This window comes from Lynx rufus, unplaced genomic scaffold (genome assembly GCF_022079265.1).
Source record: "Lynx rufus isolate CCGP_SWC_20201006 ecotype Redwood Valley unplaced genomic scaffold, mLynRuf1.p SCAF_23, whole genome shotgun sequence".
In the NCBI taxonomy this organism is placed as follows: domain Eukaryota; kingdom Metazoa; phylum Chordata; class Mammalia; order Carnivora; family Felidae; genus Lynx; species Lynx rufus.
The window spans coordinates 13108094-13119802 of NW_025814838.1; the positions used below are offsets into that span (position 1 = coordinate 13108094).

At 52.3% G+C, this 11709-nt stretch overlaps 1 non-coding gene across 1 annotated transcript; it reads right to left on the reverse strand.

Moving 5' to 3' along the window:
* Positions 1-9217: 9217 nt before the first annotated feature.
* On the reverse strand, positions 9218-9289 carry TRNAT-CGU (transfer RNA threonine (anticodon CGU)). The gene has a single exon. It is a non-coding gene; the product is annotated as a tRNA-Thr (tRNA).
* Positions 9290-11709: the final 2420 nt, after the last annotated feature.

Below are 11709 nucleotides of genomic sequence, written 5' to 3' on the forward strand. Positions count from 1 at the left end.
TCTGGAGTGTGACCTTGGAATGCCACATTCCGCAAATGTCTGCATAAATCTGAGTCAGAGAAGGCTGGTTCAGGAAAAGGCCCAGGGATGGGCCATTTCTGCCTCTGCCCCCGTGTCTCTAACCCTACCCCATGCCATTCCATCCTCTGGACCCTGGGGACAGTACCTCCTCTCTCTTCTTCTCAATTATGCCATCGGTAAAGTGCAAGTAGTATTTTCCTCATCATTTATGTGCCAGGCTCTGAGCCAGGTGGCCTGATGTGGGTTAGACCACACTAGACCCACTTTTTTTTAATTTTTACAAAAAATGTTTATTTTTGAGAGAGACAGACACAGAATGTGAGTGGGTTAGGGGCAGAGAGAGAGGGAGACACAGAATCGGAAGCAGGCTCCAGGCTCTGAGCCGTCAGCACAGAGCCCGTCGCGGGGCTCGAGCTCAGGAGCTGTGAGATCATGACCTGAGCCGAAGTCGGCCGCCCAACCGACTCAGCCACCCAGGCGCCCGCCCACCTTTTTTTTTTTTTTTTTTTTTTTGCCTGTAATTGGGAGGTATTTCAGGCTGACCCAAAACAGTAGAGAATAATTTTTTTAAGTTTATTTATTTATTTTGAGAAAGAAAGAGAGAGAGAGAGCAGGGGAGGGGCAGAGAGGGAGAGAGAGAGAATCCCAAACAGGCTCCATACCAGCAGTGCTGAGCCAGACGCGGGGCTCGAACTCATGACCCGTGAGATCATGACCCGAGCCGAAACCAAGAGTCTGATGCTCAACCGACTGGGCCACCCGGGTGCCCCAAAACAATAGAGGATAAGTTAATAGACACCCACAGACTACCACCTATGGTGGCTTAATTAATACGTAAGTCAAATAAATCAAATCGAGATTCACTCAATACCCCCCGTGTGCCCTTTCTCCCTCTCGGCCACCGCGGACATCCCCACAGACAACGCCGTCCTGAATGTAGACGTCATCACTTGCAGGCCTGTCTGTATGCTTTTACCGCCTATGTAGCCAGAAACAACTACAAGATGTTTGCTCTGTGCAACTTGCAAGATGTTTGCTCTGTATAAATGGTATCGGGATGCCTCCTCGTTCCCTGCCTGCCTTGTGTTTTGCTCCACGTTTTGTGTGCCTAATCCACGGAGTTGGATGGAGTTAGGGTTTATTTATTTGAACTGGCTGAGCTTAATTCTCTTCTGTGCGCACTCCACAGTTTGCTTTTCTCTTTTCCTGGACGGACACTTCGCCCTTCCCAGCAACGCTGCTATGAACAGCCTAGTGTAGACGAATTTCCGCACGGTTTACGGGCCAGAGCAGAGAGGCTGGATCTCACTGAACACGAGATTTTCGGAAACGTGGTGGCTCTTAGCCCGGCGTGGCCTCTCGGAGTCCTTGTTGTCTTAGACCCAGAAGGTCTCACACATTCACACACCCTGTCTGGCTCCCCTGGGCTTCCGAGCTTTCGACCTCTGGTCTCGTGGGAAATGCACTGGGCATGCAAGGCGGTAATTGTAATGATTTGTGCTAGGTGCTGTGAAAGCAAGAGACCCCAGGCACTGGTGCTGCATCGAGGAAATAGCAACTCCAACTGACGAGTTCAGGAATGATTCAAAATCATAGTTAAGTTAGGCGAAGTTTTGTGGTATGAGTAGGAGTTTTCCAGGAAGCTGGAGGTGGAGAAAGGCCATGATAGGCAGAGGGAACAGCCTAAGTGTAGGCCCAGAGGACTGAGGAACAAGTCGAATTGAAGGAATAAGAGAGGCTGCTGTAAAACACTGAAGAGCACGGGGGAGATCGGTAGGACACTTGGGGCCCAGAATGCCATGCTAAGGAGGTGGGATTTATCCTGGTGGTGGTGGGCATATGGTGAAGGATGGAACGATAAGAGTGGCACGTTCACTGGTGTTTTCGAGAGAGGTCAGGTGACAGTGGAAGAAGCGTGGAAGAGAGACAAGACTGAAAGCAAAGGAAACCAGGCGGGAGTCTACTGCAATGGTCCAAGCACCAGTCATCAAAGAAGAAATGGAACCGTGAAGGTCTAAAGCAACACACAGGAGGTGACTGTCGAGAGTTTAGGTAGGCACTGACCAACTGGATGAGCAGGGGAGGAAGGAGGGGTGAGTCAAGGGTTGGGGTAGGCAGAATAATGGTCTCCCAAATATGCCCACGCTTTAATCCCTAGAACCTATGAACATGTTGTGTTTTGTGGCAAAAAGGACTTTGAGGATGTAATTAATGTCATAGACTTTTATTTAATGTTTATTTATTTTTGAGATAGAGAGAGACAGAGCATGAGCAGGGGAGGGGCAGAGACAGAGGGAGACACAGAATCCAAAGCAGGCTCCAGGCTCTGAGTTGTCAGCACAGAGCCCGACGCGGGGCTCGAACTCGCAGACCGCGAGATCTTGACCTGAGCTGAAGTCAGATACTTAAGAGACTGAGCCACCCAGGCGCCCCCTAGAGTCATAGACGTTTAAATAGGAGGATTAGACTGGATTGTCTATTGAGATTGAGGCGGGCCCAGTCTCAGTCCAGGAGCCCCTTCCGAGCAGAGAACTTTCTTTGGCTTGCATGAGAAAGAGGCAGAAGGCGAAGTAAGATTTGAAATGTGCGGATGTCAGGACACACACGTGCAGGGACTGGAGAGGGGCCTCGAGGCGCCACAGAAACAGAGCCCCGTCCTACCCACGCGAGGAACTGAATGTGGCCACCAAGCTGAGTAAGCGTGGAAGCGGATTCACCCGGAGCCTCCTGCTAATAGCCCAGCCGGGCAGCACCTTGACTTTAGACTTGTGGGAGACCCAGAACCAACCTGGGCTTCGGACCTGCAGAAACGGAAAGATTAGCAAACGGGGCGGTTTTAGGTCACTAGGGTTGCGGTAAGGTGGTACAGAGGCGGGAGGAAAGGGTCGCGAGCATGGGTTCTGGGTTTGTCGCTGGGCTGCGGGCAGCTGTCCCCGTGGACCTTGTGGGGACTTGGATGGAAACTAGATCTCCGTGTTCCTCATCAGACTCTTCCTGTGTTAATTATCTGTTCCTGCAGCAGCAAGATTACCAGGAACTTGGCAACTTGAGGCCACAGGCATTTATTGTCTCCCAGTCTGCACGCGGCTCCACTGGGTCCTCTGCGAGGCTGCAGTCCAGGCGGGGCTCTCTTCTCGGTGCTTGGCCGGCGGCTTCCTCGGTTTGGGCTGCTGTAACAGGAGACCACAGACTGGGGGCAGGGGGTGCTTAAACAGCACACTTTTATCTCTCACTCTTCTGGCCGGGAAGTCCAAGATCAGGGTGCTGGGAGATTCGGTGTCCGGTGAGGGCTCATTTCCTGGCTTGCCGACGGCCTTCTTGTCCTCACAGGGTGGAGAGAGACCGAGCTCTCGTGCCCTGTCCTTTATTTATTTTTTATAAGGCATTAATTCCACCGCAAGGGCCTCAACCTCAAGACCTCATCCTGCCCCAATTACCCCCCAAAAGGCCTCTTAGGAGTAATACCATCACACTGGGGATTAGGGCTTCGACATACGGACTGCGGGAGGCGGGGAGTAGGCGTGAGCTACAAACCTTCAAGCCCAGAGCAACCGGAAGGACTCATTTTCTTCCCTTTTTTTTTTTTTAAGTTTTATTTATTTATATATTAAAAAAAACATTGTTTTAATGTTTATTTTTTGAGAGAGAGAGAGAGAGAGAGAGACAGAGCATGAGCGGGGGAGGAGCAGAGAGAGAGGGAGACACAGAATCGGAAGCAGGCTCCAGGCTCTGAGCTGTCAGCCCAGAGCCCGACGCGGGGCTCGAACTCACAGACCGCAAGATCGTGACCTGAGCCGAAGTCGGACACTTAACCGACTGAGACATCCAGGCGCCCATATGTATGTATGTATTTATTTGTTCATGTATTTATTTTTCAGAAAGAGAGCCCAAGCAGGGGAGGGGCACAGAGAGAGAGAGGGGACACAGGATCCAAAGCTGGCTCTGCACAGACAGCAGAGGGCCCGGCGTGGGGCCTGAACCCACGAACCGTGAGATCATGACCTGAGCCAAAGGCAGATGCTTCACCGACTGAGCCACCCAGGCGCCCCGGGACTCCCTTCCGAGTCCCTACGGCTGCTGACAATTCAGTCCCTCGTGGCCTGTTGGACTGAGGGCTTCGATTTCTTGCCATGTTGTTGGCCGGCTTCCGTTCCTTGCCGTGTGGGCCTCCCCAGCACGGCCGCGCGTGTCCTTGAAGCAGCCAGAGAGCGTCTGCTATCCAGATGGGTGCTGCCGTCTTATGCAACATAATCAGAGAAGTGACATCACGTCACCTGTGCCGTATCCCGCAGGGCACAGTCGTCCCACTTAAGAAGAAGGGAAGACACGGGGTGTGAACAGCAGAAGGCAAGAATCGCTCAGGATGTTGTCAGAGTCTGTCCGCCAACGCTTCTCAAAGGAAGGTACGGGGTTTCTTTTCTGGGGGTGTTTCAAGAATTGTGAGGGATTTTGCAGCCCGCCCGGCCTGGAGTTCAAGGGTTCTTTTTTTTTTTTACCCACGGTAAGCCAAAACCCAGGTCCGCTCACCTGGGTTCGAAGGGCCGGGCAGGGACGGGAGGGAACAGACTCACGGGCAGCGTTCTTTGTGGGCCGGCCTGGTGGTTTGCTAAGCAAAACTCAAGTTGATATGACATAAACAACGTCTGCTGCCTCCAGGGGCCTGCCACAATATTTTCTTTTAAGTGCTACTCGTGCCTGAAATACGCTTCTGGTTTTGAAATGTGGTTCTCCACTCATGCACGGCTACAAATCACTGACTCTCTTATTAAGAGCGCCGTTTTTTATTCTTTACTGGAAGTTTGCAAAGCACATGACGTCATTCCAGATGGGAGACACGCCAGGGCAGTGGGCTGGAGGCCTCTCCTTGGAGGGGGTCAGTTTGGAAGAGTGAGCTTTTTCTTGTTTTAATGTTATTTATTTTACAGAGGGAAAGACAGAACACGAGTGGGGGGAGGGGCAGAGAGCGAGGGAAGCACAGAATCCCAAGCAGGCTCCAGGCTCTGAGCCGTCAGCACAGAGCCCGACGTGGGGCTCGAACCCAGGAACGGTGAGATCATGACCTGAGCCGAAGTCAGAAGCTCAATCGACTGAGCCACCCAGGTGCCCCAAGAGGGAGCTTTTTCCCTGCAAACTTGGCATCTCATCCATGCAGGGCCAGCCCTGTGTGAACGCCTGTGCTCTCCAGAGCCCTTGGCATCTGTTTACTCTTTATATTTTCTCTTTTTTTCCCCCCTGTTGTTAAGTTTGTAAGTTTTTGCTGCCAAAACAGTGCATCCGGAAGTAACACAGCTTCCCTTCCTGAGGCCATGATAATAGGAAAAAAAAAAAAATTGGTCCTTTGCTCTGTAATCCCTCTGTACCCCTCACCCCACCTGCACGTCTTCATGATCAACAGCAGGACATGGAGCCTTCTGCATGGGATGTGGATGTTCTGGAACATTCTGAGAAGCCAACATAAAAATCTCTGTGTATGGGGCACCTGGGCGGCTCAGTCGGTCAAGCGTCTGACTTGGGCTCATGTCATGATCTCACGGCCCGTGAGTTCGAGCCCCGCGTCGGGCTCTGTGCTGATGGCTCAGAGCCTGGAGCCTGCTTTGGATTCTGTGTCTCCCGCTCTCTCTCTCTCTCTCTGCCCCTCCCCCACTCACTCTCTGTCTCAAAAATAAACATTAAAAAAATTTTTTTTAATCTATGTTTATGGATAAATATGCTTATTTATAAGCATATCGGCTAACGTTACAGCTATACAAGATGGACAAATTCTAGAGATCTGTACAACCTAGCGCCTATTGTTAACAGCTCTCTTAAGGGGCCAGATCTCACGTTGTGTTCTCAGACACACAAAAGAGCAAAAGGACACAGGAAACTTGGAAGTGATGGTATGTCTCTCACCTTGAATGTGCTGATGGTTTCCCAGGTGTGTGCCTATGTCCAAACTCATCAAATTGTATACATTTCAATATGTGCGGGGGTTTATTTGGTTGTTATACCTCAGTAAAGCTGTAAAACAACCTCCCCCAAACGGGGCACAGCTTTTCTTACTAAATGAATCTCCAGATCCATAAATCAATCCTTCCTTTTCATGGCGGCCCATGACACCAGGGGATGGATGGATTGCCCTTTCACGTCCTGGTTGGTGGATGTTTACAATGTTGTCGTCAGAAAGCCTCCATCGCATGAGAACCAAGTGAGTGTGTGCCAGTCCAATTATAGAATGGAAGAAACTGAGGCCCACAGAGATTAAGTGGAGGGTCCGTGGCTCCCCCCCCCCAGGTTCTGGTAGATTCCCCCAGCGGAGAGAAACCATGGCGGCCCTGCTATTGCATGCTGCTGCCACACGGTGTCACTGTTGAAACTTGCTCCCCGTGCAGCCTCTGCTAACAAACAGCCCCTCCTAGCTACCACCAGGAACCTGGGCTCCCTCTTTGCCTTCAGAATTCTTATTTCACCTTCTTCTGTCACTGACCATCGTGATCTCTCCTTACAGAGCTCCCTGTGCAAACCCACCTTTTCCCCAGTGGTCAAGTTGTCACAGAACAAACACAGCGGACTTCAAGCTGACTTTCAGAAATTCACAGACAAGTTACGGGAACCCAAACATGGCTTTACAGATTCAGGAGCGCAAGTGGTTCAAACCAACATACAATGGCTTGCTTATTCAGACACACCACCAGCTTTACCCACTTCCGTGAAAAGAGGACCCAAACTCAGAATTTGGCCCACTAGTGTCTGATTCGGCAGCCTGCACCCAGCTGGTTTTACAGCTCGGTGGTATCCCCAGATTTCCAGCAGAGGTGATGATTTTGAGATTCATGTGTAGTCTTCCAGGCTTTAAAACAAAAAACCGGGGCACCCGGGTGGCTCAGTCAGTTAAGGGTCGGACTCCTGATCTCAGCTCAGGTCATGATCTCACCTTTCATGAGTTTGAGCCCCACATTGGGCTCTGTGCTGAGGGTGGGGAGTCTGCTTGGGATTCTCTCTTTTTCCTTCTCTCTCTGTCCCTCCCCCACTTGTGCATGCCCTCTCTCTCAAAATAAATAAATAAACTTAAAAACAAACAAAAAACAGCAAGCACTTCCCCACACGTAAATATATACCCTTAGATATTTTGTGCAATTTTTTTTTTTTTTTGAGAAATGGCTCCTACAGCACATTATGTAAATTGCCTTTTCCTGAAGCCCATTCAACATGTGGGGCAAAGGAGGGTGGGCAGGGTGGGGACAGTTTTGGGGGGTGGTGAGAATGGGTGTTTTCCTAGGATGATGGCACTGAGTGAGGCTTTACTCTTTGGAGAGAAGGACAGGAAATATGTGTGGACTACTAACGTCCTCCCACCGATACTGGCCTAACTGAGGGGGGCGGGGCGGGGGGGGGAAGTGTGGTTTTTTTTTGTTGTTGTTTAATGGAAGGAACCTAAGTGTTCCTTTGTGACACTTTTTTTTTTTTTTGAGAAAGAATGCAGGGGAGGGGCAGAGTGAAAGGGAGACACAGAATCTGAAGTAGGCTCCAGGCTCTGAGCAGTCAGCACAGAGCCTGACTCAGGGCTCGAACCCACAAACCACAAGATCATGACTTAAGCAGAAGTCAGATGCTTAACCCACTGAGCCACCCAGACACCCCTGTGGTACTTCTTTAAAAAGAAATGAATGACTGCTCCAGGGGAGAGAAGACAACAATCATTATCTGTCTTAATTCTGGATCATTCTAACTCGCCTGCCTCCTAATAGGTTATCTTTGGGTTTGTGGGCTCTGGAGAGATTCTGGGGGAAAAAAAAAAATTCTGCACGTGATACAATCATCTCCTATTAAATCTAAACAATGTGAAAGTTTTCAGGATAAGAAGTGAAGGAATCCTTTGCACAGATCTCCGACTGGCCAGCTGTTAATTTGATGTGGAGCCTTCTACCCTCTGCCCAGTCAGGGAGGGCAGGGCCCAGCCACACGAGCGTCACCCAGCCGCAAGTTAGAAATGCAGGGTCTCGGCGCCACTAAAGAACGAGAACCTGTCTTTCAAGGCGACCCCCGGGGCGAAGAGAGCTTCTCGGTGTGGTCTGGCAGCATCAGGGCCACGTGGGGGGTAGTCAGGCCGCATCTCGGATTTACCGAATATGCAGAAGCCCCGGAGGTGGGGCCCAGCGATCGGTGCTTAACAAGCCAGGAGATGCTGAGGAAGGCTGACGACTGTGACAGCCGCTGCTGTGGGGTCGGGGACTCTCAGCCCCTGGACGCTGCAGCTAGGCTCCTCGCTCCCCATCGCATCCCCCAGGCGCCCTCCCTCCAATCCGCCCCGATGTGGCTCGGTCACCGAGGTACCCCCGGAGTCCAGCTCCACCACGTATCCACCAGGAGCTCCGTTAACGCTCCCTTCGATTAGGAATCTCGGGCCGATCCGGGTTTCCCCGAGGAGGTCAAGCTGGTTTTCAGAGGGCACAAAACCCCCGCGGGTCGAGGCCACTGCACGCGTGGTTAAATGCATTCGAGCAGCCCCGCGGTGCATCCTTTCGTGATGCGAAGAAAACAGGTTCCCTGTGACCCCAGCTCCGTTTCCCGGGGCCGCTTCCACGGCCAGTCCGTCTGGCAGCACACAAACGCCTACAGCTGGCCAGACGTCCATTTCATAGAAGGGCAAACGGAGGCTCAGGCGGGTCTAGGTCGTCACGTCAGAACGGCTCTAGGTCTGGGCAGGATTTCCTCTCTTCATGCAGCGCCTGCAACGGATTTCTTTTTAAAAATAGCAAGCCAGCCAGCAGCTGCCTCTGGGTGTGGGCCCGGCATCAGGCAACGGCAGTCCTCTCATTAGAGAGGATAAAATTGGACTTTCAAGTTCAGGGGAAAAGCTTAGCGGCTCTCGAGTCGAGTGCCAGCAGCTGTGGGGTTTTTGCCGGGGGCCACGGTTTCTGGGGGCCCCTCCGCTTCCCGCGGGGGTCGGCAGGGGGCGCCGTCCGCGGGGAGCGCCGCCCGGAGCGGGCAGAGTTTGCGGACTCGCCGAGGCCGGACCACCCAGACGCTCACCTCCTGCGAGGGCGGGAGCAGAGCTTGGAGCCACACGAGGTGAAAACAGTTGGCCGGCTCCGCACCCATCTGCACCCAGGGGCGAGGTTCTCGGCGCGGCAGGCGGGCGGGGGCCTCTCCGGGGGCCAGCTCTTGAAAAGTGGTCCCAACCCTAAAAAGTCTCGCCGATAGGGAGGCTCACGCCAGGCACGGACGGGGTTCGAACCCGTGATCTTCGGTTTACGAGACCGACGCCTTACCACTTGGCCACCGCGCCTGCGTTAGAATGGCGGCTCCGCGAGCCTCTATCCTGGCGTCGCTCCCGTGAGCTCGCCCCGCGGGCACGAGCGCGAGCGCGCCCGCTCGGCCCCCGCGGGGCCCCGCCCCCTCCCTGTGGCGGGAGGGGCGGGGCTCCAGCGGGCGCGCGCCGGACGCTCTCCGCAGACTCCCGGCGGCCGACCCGCTGGGCTTGGAGGGTAACCCGGTCCGCGCGTGTGGTGGGGTGGCCGTCCCGGAGTCCCCACGGCCACGGCAGGAGGCGTGTCTGGAGCTCCGGAGTCGGCGGAGCAGTTGTCGGGTACTCAGTGCCTAGTGTTCGAATCCCAGCTCCTCCAGAGACAGTCTGAGACCTTGGAGGGCGCTCCTCGGAGCCTCAGTTTCCCCTCTGGAGCGAAGCACCCCGGAAGCGGGAGGAGGGATGGCAGTGCTCGTTGCCAGCCGGATTCCCCGGGCGGTCCCCGGCTGCCCTGCGCGGAGCACACGCTCGGCGACGGTTGTTGAATGAATGAGTAAGTGTTTAAGAAATAAGCTCAAAGCTCCTTTCCCCCGATTGCCGCGCTGAAGCCCAGGGTGTCTGCCTCGTCCCGGAGCAGCGCCATCACCTGGGAGCTTGCCGCCCTGCGACTTGGCGGTTTCACCGGCACCTACCAAATCACACCCGATGGTGGAGCCAGGCAACGTGGGCTTTCACTACTAGCCCTCCAGGCGATGCTGATGCGCCGGAAAGGCTGCGCCCGGCTGCGCCAGACAACTGATTGACACATTCATATTTATATACTCAAATGTATGTACGTATTCAAACTTATTTGTATACACATGGACCGACTCTGCAGTTGTCTTGGATTTTTCATGAATGGATGTATGATGTATTAATACAGCGGCTTGTAGTCATAGAAAATAATCACAAGTGACAGTGGATTATTTAACAAACACTAATCTGTGTTTCGTTAATATTATGCATAACCCAATATTGTAAATTATATATACTACAGTATATACGGTAATATGACCATTCTACCAGGATGGGTTACCTTATTCTCTTTAATAGCTATTAGTGGTTAATTAGCTAATAGTGGTTTCCTTTTGAGTGGCTCTATCGCAGTTGATTTAATCAATTTCTGGGAAGTAGCTTTATGTAGTCCGCAGCTCTTTTGCTGCACAGAACGTTCTGCTATATGCATCTTTCCCGTCTGGTACCAGTGATGCTTGTAGGGCATATGAAGACATACATTAGGACACCACTCAACTACTCAACTGTATAGGCAAATAGGAAACTTAAGTACTGGGAAGTTGTGTTCACCAAGTTGCTTTAAATGTCATGGTTTGGGACGGTGAGTGGAAAAGGCACCAACACTTACCCTCAGACACTGGGACAGGAACCCTGAGACACTGCACCCAGTGTGTGAGATCTTTCTGCAAACCTCACCGCAGCTCCCTAATTAAAAAAAAAATTGGGGCACCTGGGTGGGTCAGTTGGTAAACGTCCAAGTTTGGCTCAGGTCATGATCTCAAGGTTAGTGGGATGGAGCCCTGTGCTGCGATTCTCTATCTCCCTCTCTCTCTGCCCCTCCCCTGCTTATTCTCTTTCTCTCTCCCTCCCTCCCTCTCTCTCTCTCCCCCTCTCCCTCCCTCTCTCTCTGTCTCAAAATAAATAAATAAAAATTATCAAATTTGGGGCACTTGAGTGACTCAGTCGGTTAAATGTTTGACTTCGGCTCAGGTCATGATCTCAAGGTTTGTGATCTCAGCCCCGAGTCGGGCTCTGTGCTGACAGCTCGGAGCCTGGAGCCTGCTTCGGATTCTGTGTCTCCCTCTCTCTCTGCCCCTCCCCTGCTCGTGCTCTGTCTCTCAACAATGAATACATGTCCAAAAAATTAATAATAATTTACAAAATTTTATAAGCATTTTTAAATAGAAAACTCAAGAACATTTTCAGAATTAAAACATTTCTTACTGGGCAATGCCTCTGACTAGTTGAGGATAAAATTGGTGCCAGTGTCTCCCTCCTTTTTTGGGTTGAGCAGTTGGGATGATTGTGCAGAAGTGGCAGAGGCTTAGCCGAAGTTAAAAGAAATTAGCAAATGAAGGAAATTCACATGGGAGCAGAGCCCAGAACTAACCGGGCAGGTGAGGCAGGAATCAGTCTCTTAACAGGTGCTGTTTTTCAGTTTTGTCTTGTGAGGGAAGGGAGCGAGCAGAATAATAGAGGGGCATCTGTAGCTTGTTGGGCAGGTGGGATGCCCCAGGTGTCCAGGATCGGAGGGGCCCTGAGAGAGGCGGGCCCTGAGAGAGGCTGGCCCTCCCACCTTCTGTGAGCTGGGTGGTCTGACTTGACTTAATCTGCCAGGCAGAAGACGTGCAAGAGGCCATAGAGCTTGTACACGTGGACGGAGGGTCTGTCCTGGTTCCAGTGTCCCA